The 17,752-nt window shown below is 32.7% G+C and overlaps 1 protein-coding gene across 6 annotated transcripts in view; it reads left to right on the top strand.

Moving 5' to 3' along the window:
* NOVA1 (NOVA alternative splicing regulator 1) overlaps positions 1-17,752 on the top strand; it is a gene marked incomplete at both ends in the record, with an annotated part of 145,093 nt that overhangs the window by 7,203 nt on the left and 120,138 nt on the right. The window lies entirely within an intron of this gene.

Below are 17,752 nucleotides of genomic sequence, written 5' to 3'. Positions count from 1 at the left end.
TCAGCTTTGCAGTCTTTTCCAAAAAGAGGTTAGTTTGTTCTAACATTTATCAGTAGACCAGTGGGAGCAAGTGACTAGAGAGAAGAGGTTGGTTGTCACTTGTCCAGTGCTGGAATACTACAGGTAATTGGAATGGACTGGGGGAACTGCAGCAGTATGTGTCTCGCATGGCAGTGCAGCTGCTAGGGAGCTTAATTAACCTGACCCCCAGAGACTGAAGTGTCATGGTATAAAACGCAACATGCAAGAAAAGAAGCAATACTTTTCAGTACTTTCTGATGCTTGGGTTGGTTAAGTTTTCATCTTTCATTTTATTCTTTAAGGATATAGCATCATCTTTCTGCTATTTTTAATATGGGGATATTTGCAACCAAAATGATTTTCCACGAATCTATAGAATACACCTAAGAAGGGGATGGGAGCTTTAAGTGCACAAATAAAAAGAAAATGACAGAGCATATGAATTTCCTTATTCCACAAATAGTTCTTTAAAGCGTGAGTGAGTGGAAATGTGGTGTAGTTCTTTTTAAAATCTTGATCTTAGGTCAACATTTCCTTATTTATTTTTATAGGAGAAATAACCCATGTAAAACTAGGTCATGTCTTTTTAGAATTTGGTGGCTTTGGCAGCAAAATTTGCAGAGTATTTTGAAATGTTCCAACATTCCAACAATTAAAAACAGGTAGAGCATATTTGAAATATATTTAAAATCTTTGAATAGGAGTGCTTTCGAAAGGGTTCTTTATGGCATTTTATTACAGTGAATTAAAACTTAGTCAAATAAAAACTCCAAGAAAATCAGTCTGTCATTTATTTCTGTTTTAATTTTTCAATTGGAAGTATGATTTTAGGATATGCCTTCATATTATTTCTAGAAGTTTCTAGTACTATTCCTAAAGAATACAGATTTCTCTTATCACTTGTTCATTCACTGTTTATTGGCTGACACTTGAATGGAAAACAATTTCTAGTGTAAGAATCTCTTTAAATCCGGCAAGATATTATACTATTTTAAAATAATTTGGGTAACAAAAAGCAATTAGAGTCTTTGTGAAGCAGTTTGTTGTTTTGGCTTTTCTGTTAGCTTAACTAATTTAATTTGATTTTTGTATGTATTGAACATATCTTTTCAGTTACCCCAGAGTAATTTACATAGATTTTTTTTCTAATTGTTTTTGTGACCTACATACTTTTCCTGAAGGAATTTTTGCCAGTATTTGCAATAACTACTTAATTTTGTAGCTGTTTGCTGGTAAGAAAATAATTTTTATTTTAACTGTGAATAATTGGTACTTTTTGATAATTAGAATAATGATAAGTCAGATTAAAATAACCCTTTTTGGAGGTCAAGAGAATCATTCCCACACTTTTGGATTATCATTCCATTTTTCAATAAAGATTTTTTTCATTTTTGACATCCCCAATTTTTTTCTCATCAATTCTTATCGATATGAAAGTGATGCCTTAAAATTTTATGTATATACCTCACCATGATTTTGAAAGCTTTGATAAAGATGTGGACAGTGAATAAACACATTAAAAGTAAAAAGGAAAGAATATTATATACCCTGATAAACTTTTTTGGGATATTTTCATATGTGCCTAGTTTCAAACTAGTATATGGATATCTTTTTCCATGACAAATCTTAATCGTGAGAAAACATACTATCTGCACTCCATCATTGATCTTTTGCTGCTTCCTGCAGGGCCTGTCATAGCATCGTTGACAGGACCAGAGGAAAATGAAATCAGTATCTTGAGTTTTTTAACAACCAAATGATTCAGGTAAGATTATTTGGTGTGAAAAAAAATTGTCCATTCTTAAACTGATTTTATTTAATAAAGACTTAAAAGTAATGTTACTTTTTATTCCTGGACCTGTTTTATGTTTTACTGATGTTCAGTATATTTGTCATTTTAAATGAATTTTATTCTGAACTCAGTGATTTTCAATTTCAAATGGTAGCATTTTTATTTTTCTTGTGAAACTAGGCATACTTTTTGAAGTTTTGAGGAATACTTTCCATTTGAAAGCTTTTTGAAAAAAATTATATATTGAAGGCCTCATAATTCTATTCATAGGATGAATTTTCTCAAAATGAGTTCATTAAATAAATGAGGTTTCAAATCCTGAATTTCCTCTAGGATGTAATAAATGCTGATTCTCACTTTATTTAGTTTTAAAAAATTATTGTGATCTAATAAGGAAGAGTATCTTATTTAGATTGTTAATTTGTTGCTCAAAAATTAGGCTAGAAATCACTCTCTTTTATGATCCTTTAATTTGAGGAGAAGGATGGACAAGAGAAATGGTATAGTCATTTCAGTAGCAGAATAGAAGGGAACAGAGTACGTGTTATTTTTTTCTGTTTATGTCAATACATATTTTAAAAGACTCTAGCTTTTTAGTTTTAGCCATTTTCATTCTCAAAGTACTGTTTTTTAAAGGGTCAGTATTGGAGGGAAGTGGACAATGAATAAACATTTTATTCATTTATTTACTTGGAGAGCTTGTTTATATATTTAGTTTTGTATTAGTCTTCATATAACGCAAGACAAATATATATCTTTAAAGTCACAAAATACTTTAAAAAACCTGGTTTTGTTTAGTGTGAAATTGTAAGCTTTTCTCTTGCTAATGATTCTGTGTGTTTATTACATGTTTCATATGAGCCAAGGTGTATGCGGCTATTTGGTCATCCTTACTTAGGCGTATTACACAACATCTTTTCTTGATTAAAATTATACAGCCTTGCTTTACTTGGAGGACTTGTGCTTTGTTATTTCCTCCTTAAATTTTGTTTTTATTTTTTATATTATATGGCATCTCTGTCAGGGACTTAAGACTAAGGAAAGCCAAGAAGCTTTTGATTTTAAAGGATTTGAGGAAATGAGAGAATTTTGGGCCAGGTGAAAGTGATGGAACTGGATATGTTCTCCTCTAGAACTTTCATTTAACCATTGAAAAGTGCAAGGAAACAGGAGATTAAGTGTTTTATGCAAGGTTTTTCTAATGCCAGTGGTTGTCCTGAAACTTTAAATATGTTTTTTGAATTTGTGATGCAGTCATAGATGGAACTTCATGCTCTTTATTTTGCATTACTCTTTTCTTTTAACCTTTTTGGATATGACTTTGAAGAAGTAAGTTCTTACAACCCCCAAGAAAAACCAACAATACATCTTGTTTTCTTTTTTTTTTTTAACGGAAATAAGAAAGCAGTGGTTATTTTGCAATTGCTATTATTTTTTTAGCTGATTTGCTACAGTGATGGACCAAAGACAGTGTCCTTTTAGTTCTTACTGTATGCTAAAGAAATAAAGATAAAGACAATAAAAAGCTATTATGGATTATATTGCTTGCCATGTACAGACTGGTCATTTTTTTTCTCATTTATACTTATTAAAAATGGCAGTATATGCCAGGCGTGGTGGTGCACGCTTGTAATCCCCACGCTTGGGAGGCAGAGACAGGAGGATTGCACTGGTTTGAAGCCAGCCTTCCTGGTTTAAGAGTAAGAGACCCTGTTTCAAAAAAAAACAGTAGGTCTGTAGGTCTGGGAGTGTAGCCCGGAGGTAGAAGGGTTTCCAGGAAACCCCCCTACCACCAAAAAAAAAAAAAAAAAAAAAAAAAAGGCAATGTAGTCAGGCACGGTGGCGCACTCTTGTTTGTAATCCCAGCTTTCAGGAGGCTGAGACCAGAGGATCACGGTTTGTGAACAGCTTCAGCTACTTAATGAGGCACTCCGTAACTTAGTGAGACCCGGTTTCAAAATAAAGAATAAAAAATAGGGCAAGGGATGTAGCTCGAAGATCAAATGTCCATGGGTTCCATCCCCAGACCCACACACACCCCCACAAAAGGCAATGTCTTGAGGGTTAATTATTTCTGTTGCTTTGTTACATTTTCTTGTCATTTTTTTCCCTCGCTTTTATTTACCTTACCTGTAGTTTGTTAAAACTTTTCATTAAACAGTGTATTGAAATTGATTTGAAAAAAGTAAACTTCAGCTGAGCTTGGTGGCGCATGCTTACAATCTCAGTACTTGGGAGGCTGAGACAGGAGGAATGCAGTTTCCCACCCAGCCTTGGCTACTTAGTGAGGCCCTCTGCAACTTAGTAAGACCTTGTTTCAAAATAAAGAATTAAAAAAAAATAGGGGTGTAGCTTGGAGGCAGAATGCCCCTGGGTTCAATCCCCAGTACTGCAAAAAAAAAAAAAAAAAGGGTAAACTTTCTAATTCAAATCTTGCTTTCAAGGATTATTTCAAGAAAAAAATATACATACATATGTATTTATATATACACACACATATAATATAAATTTTTGAAATATATATCTTCTTGAAAAAATATATAGAATATATATACACATATATATAGTGTTTTTGTAACATAAAAAATTTCCCCTATATTGCATATTTGGCTGGGTATTCATAACAATCAGTTTAAAAGGGACAATATATTATTAAAATAATCATGACACTAACTATAAGGAACATAAGTAAATATGGCTTTGTTATATAATAATCATTAATTTAAAGGCATTTCAGTTTTCTCATTTTTGTCTATTTCATCATATTGGCCTATTCAGTTCATTAGAATTCTGATGTTGTTTTCATTGTGTTACAGGCTTAAGGACTACTTTCTAACATAATTATAAAAGTACTTAATGTTATTTGGAAGACTTTTCCTTTTACAGCTTTAAATTTAAACGAAAAATCTTTTGTGATGTCTTTCCTCATATCTGCTGAGCAATTACAGTGTTTTTTGAAATGGGGGAACTTTTGCTATCTTTCTTGCCTGCTGGTGTGTGTTCATTGTACAGGCTAGTGTTTTAATCCTAGGTGACGGTGAAAATTGAAATGTTTGTACAAGTGAATGAATGAACAATTTGAGGTGTCTTCTGTGAAGTGCTTGTGTAATATCAAAGTAGTGTATGTGGACAGTAGTCAATCTTTAGCTTTCCATTACATTTCTAGTTTACATTATTGAATGTATATATTTTTGGATAGATGAAATAGTGAGTTCAGAAATTCAAACAAACAAGAAGTACATTGGAGTGATAGGACAGGTACAGCCCTGATACTAAGGAAGAGGAGTCTAATGTGATGAAATCAGTGTGCTTTTTATTTAATGTGCTCTCCTGTCTGAAGGGAACTGAAAGTCACTGTTACGCAGAATACTTCAAAGACACTTTAATATAAAAATCAACTTTAGTATGTTCTACTTAACCAACATGAAAATAGATTAATTATTAATAAAGTAGTTAAAAGTGACTATTAAAAGAGTTTATAGCTATACCATGTAGAATTCGTTTATGGCCGTATTGCACACATGCTACAGCATGCACAGTAAGTAATAGAAATAACTAATTATTTGTTCTGAGATAAATTGAAAAGTCAAACATTATTAACCACCAAATAAAAATGACTTTATTAAAAGTATGATTGTTAAGTGTTTTATTTATAACTTAATATGTTCTTTCCAACCTAGAGTTGACAGATGACTTTGTGGAAGGAAGTTGCACTGTCACTTTTAGAAGCTGGACAAATAATTAAGAAAAAGCTTATCAGCTATATAGTAGAGTGGAACTTAAGTTTTGATTTAGATGAATGTCAGAGTGTTAATATACTTTTTCTGAAATCAGACTTTTAAGGAAGTTACTAAACATGAAATATTTCCAAGTCTTTTTTTTTTCTTTTTGGTAGTACTGGGGATAGAATGCTTCTAACTCCGGGTTACACTCCCAGACCTATTTTTATATTTTTTTATTTGGTAACAGTGTCTCTTAAGCCAGCTAGGCTAGCTTCGAACCTGCGTGATCCTCCTGTCTCCACCTCCCAAGCGCTAGGATTACAAGTGTGCACCACCACGCCCGGCTCCAAGTCTTTTTAAACATTTAAAATTTGGAGAAATTTATGAAACTCTTGTACTTTTCTTGTATAAATACATTAACTTTTTTCCACAATAAATCACAGAAACATCTTAAAGTAGATACTCTCCTTCATGCCTAATGTTTAATATTCCACATTTTTATAAGTTACATTTTTTAGTTGGCCCGCAGGATTGAATCCAAGGGCATTCTACCTCCAAGCTACAGCCCCAGCCCTTTATATTTTGAAATAGGGTCTCATTAAGTTTTGGAGGGCCTCACTAAGTTGATTAGGCTGGCCTCAAACGTGATCCTCTTCTCTCAGCCTCTCAAGTATTGGGATTATAGGCAAATATTTGTTATAATGAAGTTTGATAATTGTATCATGGATGATACTGTGTAGGAGCTGAAATTATCTCTTGTAGTGGTGGAATCTTGGGAGAAGAAGTTAGACTTCAAGATGATTTTAAAAAGTAGCTGACAGGGTTTTGAGGGGTGAATTTTAATTTGCTTGTTGGACAAGGGTAGAAGGTCACTTAAAACACAGAGTCAGAAAATAAAAAGAAGCACAGAAATATGAAAGAATTTCTGCTATATTCATGAGTCCAAAATAGTTTGGTGTCTTTGAAATAAAAAGTGGCTATTTGCTGTGTGTAGGGATGAGATTTGGTAGGGAAGCACTATAGATGCTTCTGTAGATAAAACACAATGAACGACATACAAAAAAGAAAAAGGCCCAACTGAAAAATACTCGTCTTGAAACTATTTATTAACAATAATTAAAAAACATACATCTGTTGTGTCTATCAGATGACTGACAGTTGTAATTTAATTAAATATATGTATCTGTGTTAATATAAGTACCCATATTATACTCTGGAGGATTGTCCCCATTGCCTAAAAACAGAATTGACTATTAGTTTGGAAGTTTGGGTTTCTGTTTAGAAAAATAAATATAATAAAGACTAATTTATTTAGAAAGGAAAAGGCAAAGACAAAAATGACACAATTGGGAATACAGCTGAGATGTTAAGATACACGAGTTGTATTTAATTAATTATGTGCCCAGTGTGGAATAAAAAAATGTGGGAGGCCTGCTGAAGGGCGAATGTCAGTGAAGGTTGTTTTGCAGTATACAGGAAAGCTCTGGAGGCAGATGTCTGTATTTGATATTTGTTTAAACCGCTGTCTGTGGGTGTGTATTTAAAGTTAGTGACTTGAATGGTTTCTTTAATCAGTGTGCTTTTAATTCATAGCATTTTATTTATTTAATTAATTAATTAATTAATTTATTTATTTATTGGTGGTACTGGGGTTCCTGGAAGCCCTTCTACCTCTAGGCTACACTCCCAGACCTATTTTATATTTTTATTTGGAAACAGGGTCTCTTAAGCCAGTGAGGCTGGCTTCGAACCAGTGTGATCCTCCTGTCTCCACCTCCTAAGCGCGGGGATTACAAGCCTGCACCACCACGCCCGGCTAATTCATAGCATTTTAAAATCAAATACCTAGGTAATTTTCTTTTAAATTCCTTAAATATATAGGCCTTTCTAGTGCTATATAGGCATTTTTAGTGAAATATGAAAAGACACATACATTTTTAATTTGATGGAAATTAGTGATTTGCACAGGGAGTGTATGTGGATGAGTGGATATATGTTTATTTTTTTATGTGTGAATTTGATGCTATTCAAACACTAAAGCTGTGGTGTATTTAGAAACATTGGTGTTTTATGCCAATTAAGATGAAAATTAAGTAATTATTCATTTGTTATCAGATTCTGTTATGCAGTTAATTTTTTTAGATTTTTGCTTAATTATTGAGATTCAGCAAGATTTTCTATCATTGATAAGTTATGTTTTACAGTCCTCAATTTTAATTGATATTCTTATCGCAGATGAATTAAAAATGACTGTGAAAAATATGGCACTGTTTTTCAATTTAGAAAATGAGATTAAAAATCTATCTAATATCTTATACTGATTTGTGAAATTATTGGCTACTTGTGTAGAGAAACATTAAAAAATTGAACAGCCGAAGTGACATTAAGTACCAGATGGGGATTTAAAAAAATATTCACTCTTTAATCTTTATTTAAGTGATATTCATAATTCAGTAATACCAGTAAAACTCAAGGTTGAATTCAGTATGAAAAGGGAGCATTAAAAAGTCTCATTGCATTTGATATGCATATCGTGGTATGAGTTCATGACTTGCTTTTATAGTAGTAAATAAAATGGTTAAGGACTGTACATATATATATATGTGTATATGTATGTGTATATATATATATATATTTAATGTATGTAGAGCAAAGACAGATCCTTTTGAAAGAAATTTTGAAGAAACTTTAGATTTTTATATTTAAAAACACTTAGATTTAATATTTTTCATAAATTCTGCCTATAAAATAACATCTTATTTTATATTTAGATATTTCTTTACAACTGAAAATTTCAACCATGTTTTCTTCACAGTAATATTTAAAATATACTCTTTCAACATTTATACCTATTTTGTTTAAGGAAAGGTATAGTCCTCCCAAAGCTTTATCACACTTTTAGCTACACTAGTGTATTTGACATCTTGTTTTAAAACTAGAACGGCTTTGCATATGAAAATACAAACTGTGATAATGAGCTGAATATGCCATATGTGGCAGTTGAGGTTGGAATATATCTCAAATGTCATGTTTAATGTAGTGCATTACTGGTATTAGTAATTCACAGTGGAAGGCTGCTACTTTTATTATATTGTCTCCTGATAGTGGACATATAATTCTGATCCTTTAATTTATAAATCCTTGTTTTCAGATTTTACAAATTTTTTTTCTTATTGAAATTACCTCTGCAGGATCTGGCCAAAATTAATGAGAATTTAAAATTGACAGATTTATGAATGGGAATAGTAATTATATATACATATGCATATATATTGCATTTTTGTTAAGGACTAGTAAGGCTAATATATTTGGTATGGCCAAAATGATTTAGTAAAATACACAATTAAGAATTGAAAACAGCCGGGCATAGTGGCTCATGTTTGTAATCCCAGCATTCGGGAGGCTGAGACCAGAGGATCGCAGTTTGCGGACAGCCTCAGCTACTTAGGCCCTTCGCAACTCAGTGAGACCCTGTTTCAAAAATAAAAGACTAAAAAATAGGGCTGGGGGTGTAGCTTGGAAGTTGAATGCCCCAGGTTCCACACCCAGTACAAAAGAAATTGAAAACAATATTTTTAGTTTTAGAAAAAGTATATGCATTGGTAGGAAATCTTTTGAGATTCTATGAAGTCTACAGAAAAGACATTAAAAGTAAATTAATAAAATTGCCTTTTTATATAACAAAATGCTTAACTTTGCATTAATAGTCTAGATTTCTTGTATATAATGTTTTTTGATATCTTAAAATGTTTTTATATCAAAGGTTTTTACTGAATGCTGTTCATATGTTCAGGAGATTTTATCAACAAGTAAAAACTGCAGTGTTATGGGGATAAGTGATTTCGGCAATTTAATTTTTGACTACTGCACAGGATAAACAATTCTTTTTGAGGAATTTTCTGAAGAAATTTTGGATTGCAGAAGTATTTCAAGTAATAATTACCTAAATTCAGTTTCTTTTGGAAACACTAATGATAAAGAACCTACTCTTTCTTTAGGTTTATGTTTAAACTATCACAGCTAATTGGAAAAGTAATGACCTTATTTTCAAAGTTCTAAGACCATACAACTGAAAGTTACTAATTGTTTATTATAGCTTAATGATATCTTATGTCTCTTACTTATTTTATTAAGATACCACTGTTGGTAGAAATTTTTACCTCCATTTTAAAGAAAGGAAAAATAAGAGAGTAAGTACAAATGATTTGTCATATGCCACGTTGATGAGCCTCCTTGTTTACAGTTATTTGTAGCTTTGCATCAGATTACTTATAAATTTGAGTTTAGAAATACAGTATTTAGAATTTAGGTAAGATTCAGCAAATTACCATTATTGAGAGATAATAAGATATTTTTGGCGGATTAATAATTTTTTTTCCAGTACTGGGGCTGGAACTCAGGGGCGCCTTAGCTCTACCTCCAGCCCTATCTTTTATTCTTTATTTTGAAACAGGGTCTCACTGAGTTGCAAAGGGCTTCACTTAAGTAGCTGAGGCTGTCTGCAAACTGTGATCCTCCTGACTCAGCCTCCCAAATACTGGGATTACAAGTGTGTGCCATCAAGTCCGTTTCAATTTTTTCCTATTCATGTGGAAATGCTACAAATTAAAATATTTCATTGAGAGAAAAACTGTAATAGCACGTAAAAACAAGTTCTTCTTCTGACCAGACCTGTGAATACATGGAGCCTTGATAGCTATTATTCTTCTGTCTTCATATTGATAGTAGAACCTCTGAGATAGTTTGGAATTTTGAGAGTATTTATATGAAATGATTCAGTTTTTCTGGGTTTAGCCCTGTAAGATTTTTCTTTCATGTAAACTTATGTATTCCCACTAATCTACAGATTTATGGAAATACAGACTTAAGGTTAGAAAGCTCTAGACAGATCACTATGATATAATCAAGATACTCTGGTAATGCTCACTATAATAAAAATTTTCTATGAGGAAAATATACTATGGATATAATATAGTAGAGTGTATTAAGAAATTATCACACCAGTTTAACATGTTTTGATGCTTTTTGTTGTGGAAGCCGAGATCCTAGGTTGTCAGACCAAGTTCTGCACTGTGATTTCAGTATTTTAATCGTTCTTGAACTCTAGTTTTCTTCTGTAATGGGGTGTTTGTACCTTTCTCATAGTTCTACATTTTTCGCTTAGATACCAAAAACAGTTATATATTAAAGCATATACATAATATCTGACATATAAACAGCATTATATGACTTGTCCTTTTTTTAACCAAGGTTCAGTAATTTATAGTATTAAAGCATAATAATAATTTTATATGAAGCATGAGTTTATTTGTATTATGATTCTTGAAATTTAATTCATCAACCATTTTCTTCTTCATCTTTGTATATATAAGCATAAAATTAAAACTACTGATGAGCGCTTTAATAGGAATTTTTATAGAAATAAATCGGGTGGCATAAGACTAAATACTGATTTTCATGCTCTTTCTCAGTAAACGAAGACTTTTAAGAAATCCTTTATTAGTAAGAAGAAAGCTATAATATATTAAATGATGAAACTAGATATTTAACCACATAGGTGATAATTCATAAGTCTGCTATTCATCTTTTTTTTGTTAAGCTATTGAAACAAATTATTCACTTCTATAAAGGTCTTTATTTAATTCATGTTCTTGCAATTTCTACAAAACAGCCAAGAAATTCTAGTGGTGTAATTTTCCTAAAGGTATAATTTAGGGCCCCTGGTATATTCCTTTATATTTCTTCATATTTTTTTATTAATTAGCACACATACTTTTTACTGTTATTGTGCTAAAATTGTTTTTGTATGATATATTTTGTCATAATTTTATATAAACTTAATCCTGTGTTCAGTTACCTCTTGTGTTAAATTAGATATTATTTTTCTGCTAACTATTCAAGATTCATCTCATACTACAGCAAATTTTATTTGATTTTGTTTTTCTTTTGTTAATTTGCTCAGGTAGACAATAAACTTAGATCATAATGGTTATTGAATTACTTTCTGGAAATAATATAATTTTAGTGTTTATCTGCCATAGAATAAGTTTAACTTAGTATGTAGAATTTTATATTTTTGAATATATACAAATACTAGATAGCATAAAAAGAAATGAAATGAGTCTATTTGTTAAAGTTTTTATATTATAGAATGCTTAAATATTGTGTGCCTAAGTATTTGAGTTATTATGGATTTATTGTTACATACTTAGATACTTTGAATCTAGAGATGATGAGAATGATGTGTGATTGGAATAAGAATAATGCTGAGGGTTGGTATCTCATGGAAGAGCACTCTGTATTAGTTCATGTCAGAGATAACTAAGTGTTATCTCTGTATTTATATTAGGATATGGTTTTGGGAAGTAATGAAATTTGAGATAGGCTTTGAATAGTGACAATAACATTTCCTGTTCCCTTGTAACTTTCTACTTTTCTTTGTAACTAAGATTACTCAGCATAACCACTTAAACTATCCTCATTGATAATTTTCTTTTCTATTTCACTTTAATAGTATAAATAATTAAAACATTTTTCATAAGCTACTGACACAGATATACCCACCTAAGGACATCAGTGTCTATATAGTCTGTATATTTTATTACTCTGATAAATTGTTCTGTGCCTAGCAAAGGTCAGTTTCTACTTTTATTCTGGATTCCATTCTGTCTTCACCTACTTCCACATATTTTAGCAATCCTTTCTTTTTTTTCTTTGCATTATCAACTTCTTACTATATTTGATTTTTCCCACCTATAAATGTTCTGTTATCAAATATACATTTAAAGGATGTTCTTTTTATTCTACTTTATGTTCCATTTATTATGCCATTAATAATAAATGCTTCAGGATGATTTTCCATACTTATACTATTTCCAGTTCCTTTTTTCTTATTTCTCTTTTGAAGCCAGTCTAGTTAGAATTTGACCCCATCCTTCCAGTGAAACTGCTCTGGTCAAAGTGACTGGTAGCTATCATAATTTTAATTTAGTGGTGGGTTCTTATTTCTCATTTTTATGTAACAGTAACTTTTCACAGTGATCTCTGTTTCTTCTTTGATGCACTTTATTTTGCTTCCAGCACACCACTGCCTTGCTGGATGTGCCTCAGGTTTCTTCTGCCATATTCTCATTTCTCTGCGCTAAGTCCCTCTTGAACCACTGTCCTCTTCCCATACAAATTCTCCTGGTGGTCCAACCCAGTATTGTGTCATGAAATAACCATCTGTTTTGTAACACATGCCAAATGTTTGTTTCCATTCTGGACCTTTCACCTATCTATTTTATTTGTCTGTCCAGTATATATGTTAGAATTAAATATGACTTAAACTATTTTGTTCTTTCTCACAACTTCCCAGATTTACTTCTCCCAGTCTTCTGATCTTAATTGCTGCTTTGTCCTTTCAGTTTCTGACCATTGATCTTGAAGTTAACTTTACCTTCCTTCTATTACGCTCTGTATTTATTCCATAGCAATTCTGATTATATTCAAGATATTTGCCTAAATTTTAAGGAAAGCCACATAGTCAATCCCAAAGCCGATATTGAACATAGATATAAATGTTGCAAAAATACATTCTGCTATGTTTAGCCATAAAAAAATTAACTGGAAAATTTTTTATTAGTTGTGATTTAATGTTAAAAACCCTTTCTTGTAGCCGGGCATGGTGCTGCAAGCTAGTAATACCCACGCTTGGGAGGCGGAGACAGGAGGATTGCACAGGTTCGAAGCCAGCCTCTCTGGCTTAAGAGACCCTGTTTCCAAATAAAACGTATAAAATAGGTCTGGGAGTGTAGCCCAGAGGTAGAAGGGTTTTCAGGAACCTCAGTACCACAAAACGAAACAACAACAACAAAAACCTTTCTTGTAGGTGACAGAAAGTCGTCTACCATGTTTACAGGGTTAACCAGACTAAATACCCAAATTCTTTACATTTTCAATTGTTTGTTATAGGGAAGTTTGTAGGATAAATTATATATATGTTGGTGGTACTGGGGATGGAACCCAGGGGCTTTCTACCTCCAGGCTATCCTCCCAGCCCTATTTTATATTTTTATTTTGAAACAGGTTCTCACTAAGTTGCCGAGAGCCTTACTAAGTAGCTGAGGCTGGCTTTGAACCTGTGCGATCCTCCTGTCACAGCCTCCCAAGCATGGGATTATAAGCGTGCACCACCATGCCCGGCTAGAATCTATATTTTAAGGAATACTATCCAGCATAACAGCATGAATACTTTATACTTGGGATAATTGAACTATAATGTATAAATATGTACATGCACACTGCAGTATCGCTAATCTTGTAGCCTTAATTGGAAGGAGATGCTGACATTTGTAAAACCATAGAGGAACTTGGAGAATATCAGTGTAAGTGAAATGAACTAGACGTAGAAACACAAGCACTCTCACTTATGTGCGAAATGTAAAGAAGAGTTAATATATAGAAATAGAGAGCCGGGCGTGGTGGCGCATGCTTGTAATCCCTGTGCTTGGGAGGCTGAGACAGGAGGATCATGCAGGTTTGAAGCCAGCTATGCTGACTTAAGAGACCCTATTTCTGGGAGTGTAGTCTGGAGGTAGAAGGGTTTCCAGGAACCCCAATACCACACAAAAAAAGAAAGAAATAGATTGTAGAACACTGGTTCCCATGGGTGATGGGTGAAGAGGGGAATAAATGGAAGTATTATAGACATACTGCAAATAGGATGAAAAAGAATCTAGAGATCTAGCTTACACATGAGGACTGTAGTCTGTATTGTATATTGAAAATTTGCTTAGAGAGTAGATTTCAGGTTCTCTCGCCACAAAAAAATGTTACTAAGTGGTATGTCTGTTGTTTCATATGATCATTAATCATTTCACTGTCATATGTATATACACATAGAGTGAAGTGATTGCTGCAGTAATCAACACATCATAAATATCTCCAAACACGTTATTTTATGTAGTGAATATATATAAGTAAATATGAAGCATTAAGCTTTTAGAAATTTCTAAATAATACAAATTCTTTGGATTATATTAAAATCTCAGCTGGGAGATATAAAATTCAGTGGAAGTGTGTGCTTAGCATGTGCATGGCACTAGATTTAATCTTCAGCACTTAAAGTAAAATAAAACCTATACTTGTTAAAAAAACACAATTGCTTAAAATATAAACTACATAGGCATGCACATACCTTGCGAATCATAACTGTAAACTGATCTACTCAGAATATTGTGTTAAGTCAATAATTCATCTATGTGAGTTTCATACAGACTACCCACTTTAAAAACATATTATTCAGCAAGGGACTGTGGTATCTGCCTGTAATCTCTGCTACTCAGGTGGCTAAGGCAATTGGCCAGCCTGGACAATTTAGTTGAGAGCCTGTTTCAAAATACACAACAAAAAGAACTGGGGATGTAGTTCAGTGGTAAATCTTGGATTCAGTTACTAGTATCACACACAAACAATAACCAAATGGTAATTTTTAATATAAAACATTGAGATACCTTTATGCCTAACTATGAATTTATTCATTTTAGCATCCATGAAATAAGTAAATATTACTCTTATTGCCTCAGTTTTAATCAATTAGATTTAATTTTACTATTTTAACTTTATGTTTTGTTATTTTATACTTGGTAAAAGAAGTTTTGTTATTTCTCAAATAAGAAGAAAAACTGACTCTTTTAGTTCCAAAGTTTATATATATATATATCTCCCAGGGGCATTGTACCTCTGAGATACACCCCAGCCCTATTTTTATTCTTTGTTTTAAAACAGGGTCTCACTAAGTTGCAAATGGTTTCACTAAGTAGCTGAGGCTGTCCCATGAACCTGCATCCTCCAGTCTCAGCCTCCCAAATGCTAGGATTACAAGCATGTGCCAAAGTAATATTTCTAATGAAGTAATTGTGTCATAACAATTTAGACTTATTTTTCTAACAAATGTTTTATTAATTCATCTTACAGGCAAAGACACTTGATCTCTAAAAATAATCATAAGAATAGGATAAAAGCTGTAGGCTTGTCAACTATAAGTGATAGTATAGGGGAAGTTTGTTCACTCACTGTTGTTGTTGTTATTATTATAATTTTTATTATAATTATTATTATTTTTTGTGGTACTGGGGTTCCTGGAAGCCCTTCTACCTCCAGGCTACACTCCCAGACCCATTTTATACTTTTTAATGTGGAAACAGGGTCTCTCTTAAGCCAGCACAGCTGGCTTTGAACCTGAGCGATCCTCCTGTCTCCGCCTCCCAAGCACGGGGATTACAAGCATGCACCACCACACCCAGTGTCTACACTCACTATTATAAAAAGGGTAACTGGTGTTTGTAGTTTCCCGGAGTTTAGGGACAAAAACGTGTGTATGTACTTGGTTTCACTTTTAGGTTTGATAGTAATATTTAATTTTGTGGCTTTGAATCATAGCACAAATTTAAAGACAGCATTTAAGTACAGTTATTACATGTTTTTTCTTAAATCATTTCTTCATATTAGTGTTTACGTACATGGGTTTATTAAAAGTTTTCTTACATATTACTTTCAAAATAACATATAAACATAGTGTTCTCCAGGCCCCCAAAATGAAGGGTCTTATGTGTCTCTCATATGAAAGCTAAGAAGTAATTGGGATACAAGAGGGGCTTTAGATAATGGTGGTTAAGCCCCCCAGAGGAGTAATGGAAGGGTTCTAGGGGCTTAGGGGAGGAGAGAATCAATGAAGGAAACACTGCCATTCAAGTTATGTATATATGTCGAATCAGTAATGCCAATCTCATTTCCTGTATGGGAGAGGGGAGGAGTAGGGAAGGAGCTTCAGGGAAGCTCACCAAGTGCTGTGTGTGCATGTCACTATCTCTCTGAACTACATAATGTAGTTTAAGATGTAAGATTACAGTTCACCAATGAAAGTATTTATTTATTTATTTATTTATTTATTTATTTTTGGTGGTACTGGGGATGGAACCCAGAGGCCTTCTACCTCCAGGCTATACTCCTAGACCTATTTTATATTTTATTTGGAAACAGGGTGTCGCTAAGTTGCTGAGAGCCTTACTCAGTAGCTGAGGCTGGCTTTGAACCTGGGTGATCCTCCTGTCTCAGCCTCCGAAGTGCAGGGATTACAAGTGTGTGCCACCATGCCTGGCCCCAATGAAAGTATTTAACAATAAATAAAAAGGTAAAAAAAAAAAGGGCACAACTATTTTCACACTGATGACATAGATTTTACTTAGGTTTATCTGCCTTCTGAGACACTGGTCTTTTTACCATATCATATTATGAAGTAAAAAGTTTCTCAGATGGAAAGTTTATTTTTAAAGTATGAGTCTATAGTTCATTTCATTATGTTCAAATTTTTTTGTTTTATCCTTAAATAGTTTAAAATATTCATCTACGCATGCAGTGAAAGCATATTTCAACTATAGTCATATTTAATAAAAATTATATATGAGTGTGAAGTATACATATCAAACATTAACATACTCCTGATTAGTAATTTTTCATGTTTTTTCTTTAAATCTGTGGTTGTTTTTTTTCTTATTCACATATTCAGCTAGCATATATGTACTAAATATTTTTTTAAAGTGGATATTTTGCTATGTATGAAATATATGAAGATTTAGGAACAAATCTCATTAGTAGATGAATTTGAGAAGCAGGCAAGCACTAGATTATGAAGGTTTTTAGTCAGTATCATATAATTTGGACTCATTTATCTTAAATTGTATTACATATAATATGTTAAAAGGACTTTCACAATCTTCAGTTATTATCTGTTCAATCTATATTGATGTGCAAAACTTTTTTTTTTTGGTGGTAATGGGGTTCCTGGAAACCCTTCTTCCTCCGGGCTACACTCCCACATCTATTTTATATATATATATATATATAATTTTTTTATTTGGAAACTGGGTCTCTTAAGCCAGTGAGGCTGGATTCGAACCTGTGAGTTCCTCCTGTCTCCACCTCCCATGCGGGGGTATTACATGTGTGCGCCAACACACCCAGCCAAAACTTTTTAATGATAGTGTTTGCAGCTTTCAGAGAATTATTTTCTCAGAATTTCAATAAAAAGTTAAGATTTTGAACATAAAAAGGCAACTAGAAATGGAGCAGTTGATTAATTTAAAATTATTGAAGGAAGTAACTATTTTCTGGCAACACTTTTCAATTTTAATTTGTATCCACAATTCATGTGCCTCTATTTAAACCTGAAAGGCAA

Source organism: Muscardinus avellanarius (assembly GCF_963383645.1).
Source record: "Muscardinus avellanarius genome assembly, chromosome: 12".
In the NCBI taxonomy this organism is placed as follows: Eukaryota; Metazoa; Chordata; class Mammalia; order Rodentia; family Gliridae; genus Muscardinus; species Muscardinus avellanarius.
Note: the sequence above shows the minus strand (reverse complement) of the source record. Positions and strands in the feature narration are given on the sequence as shown.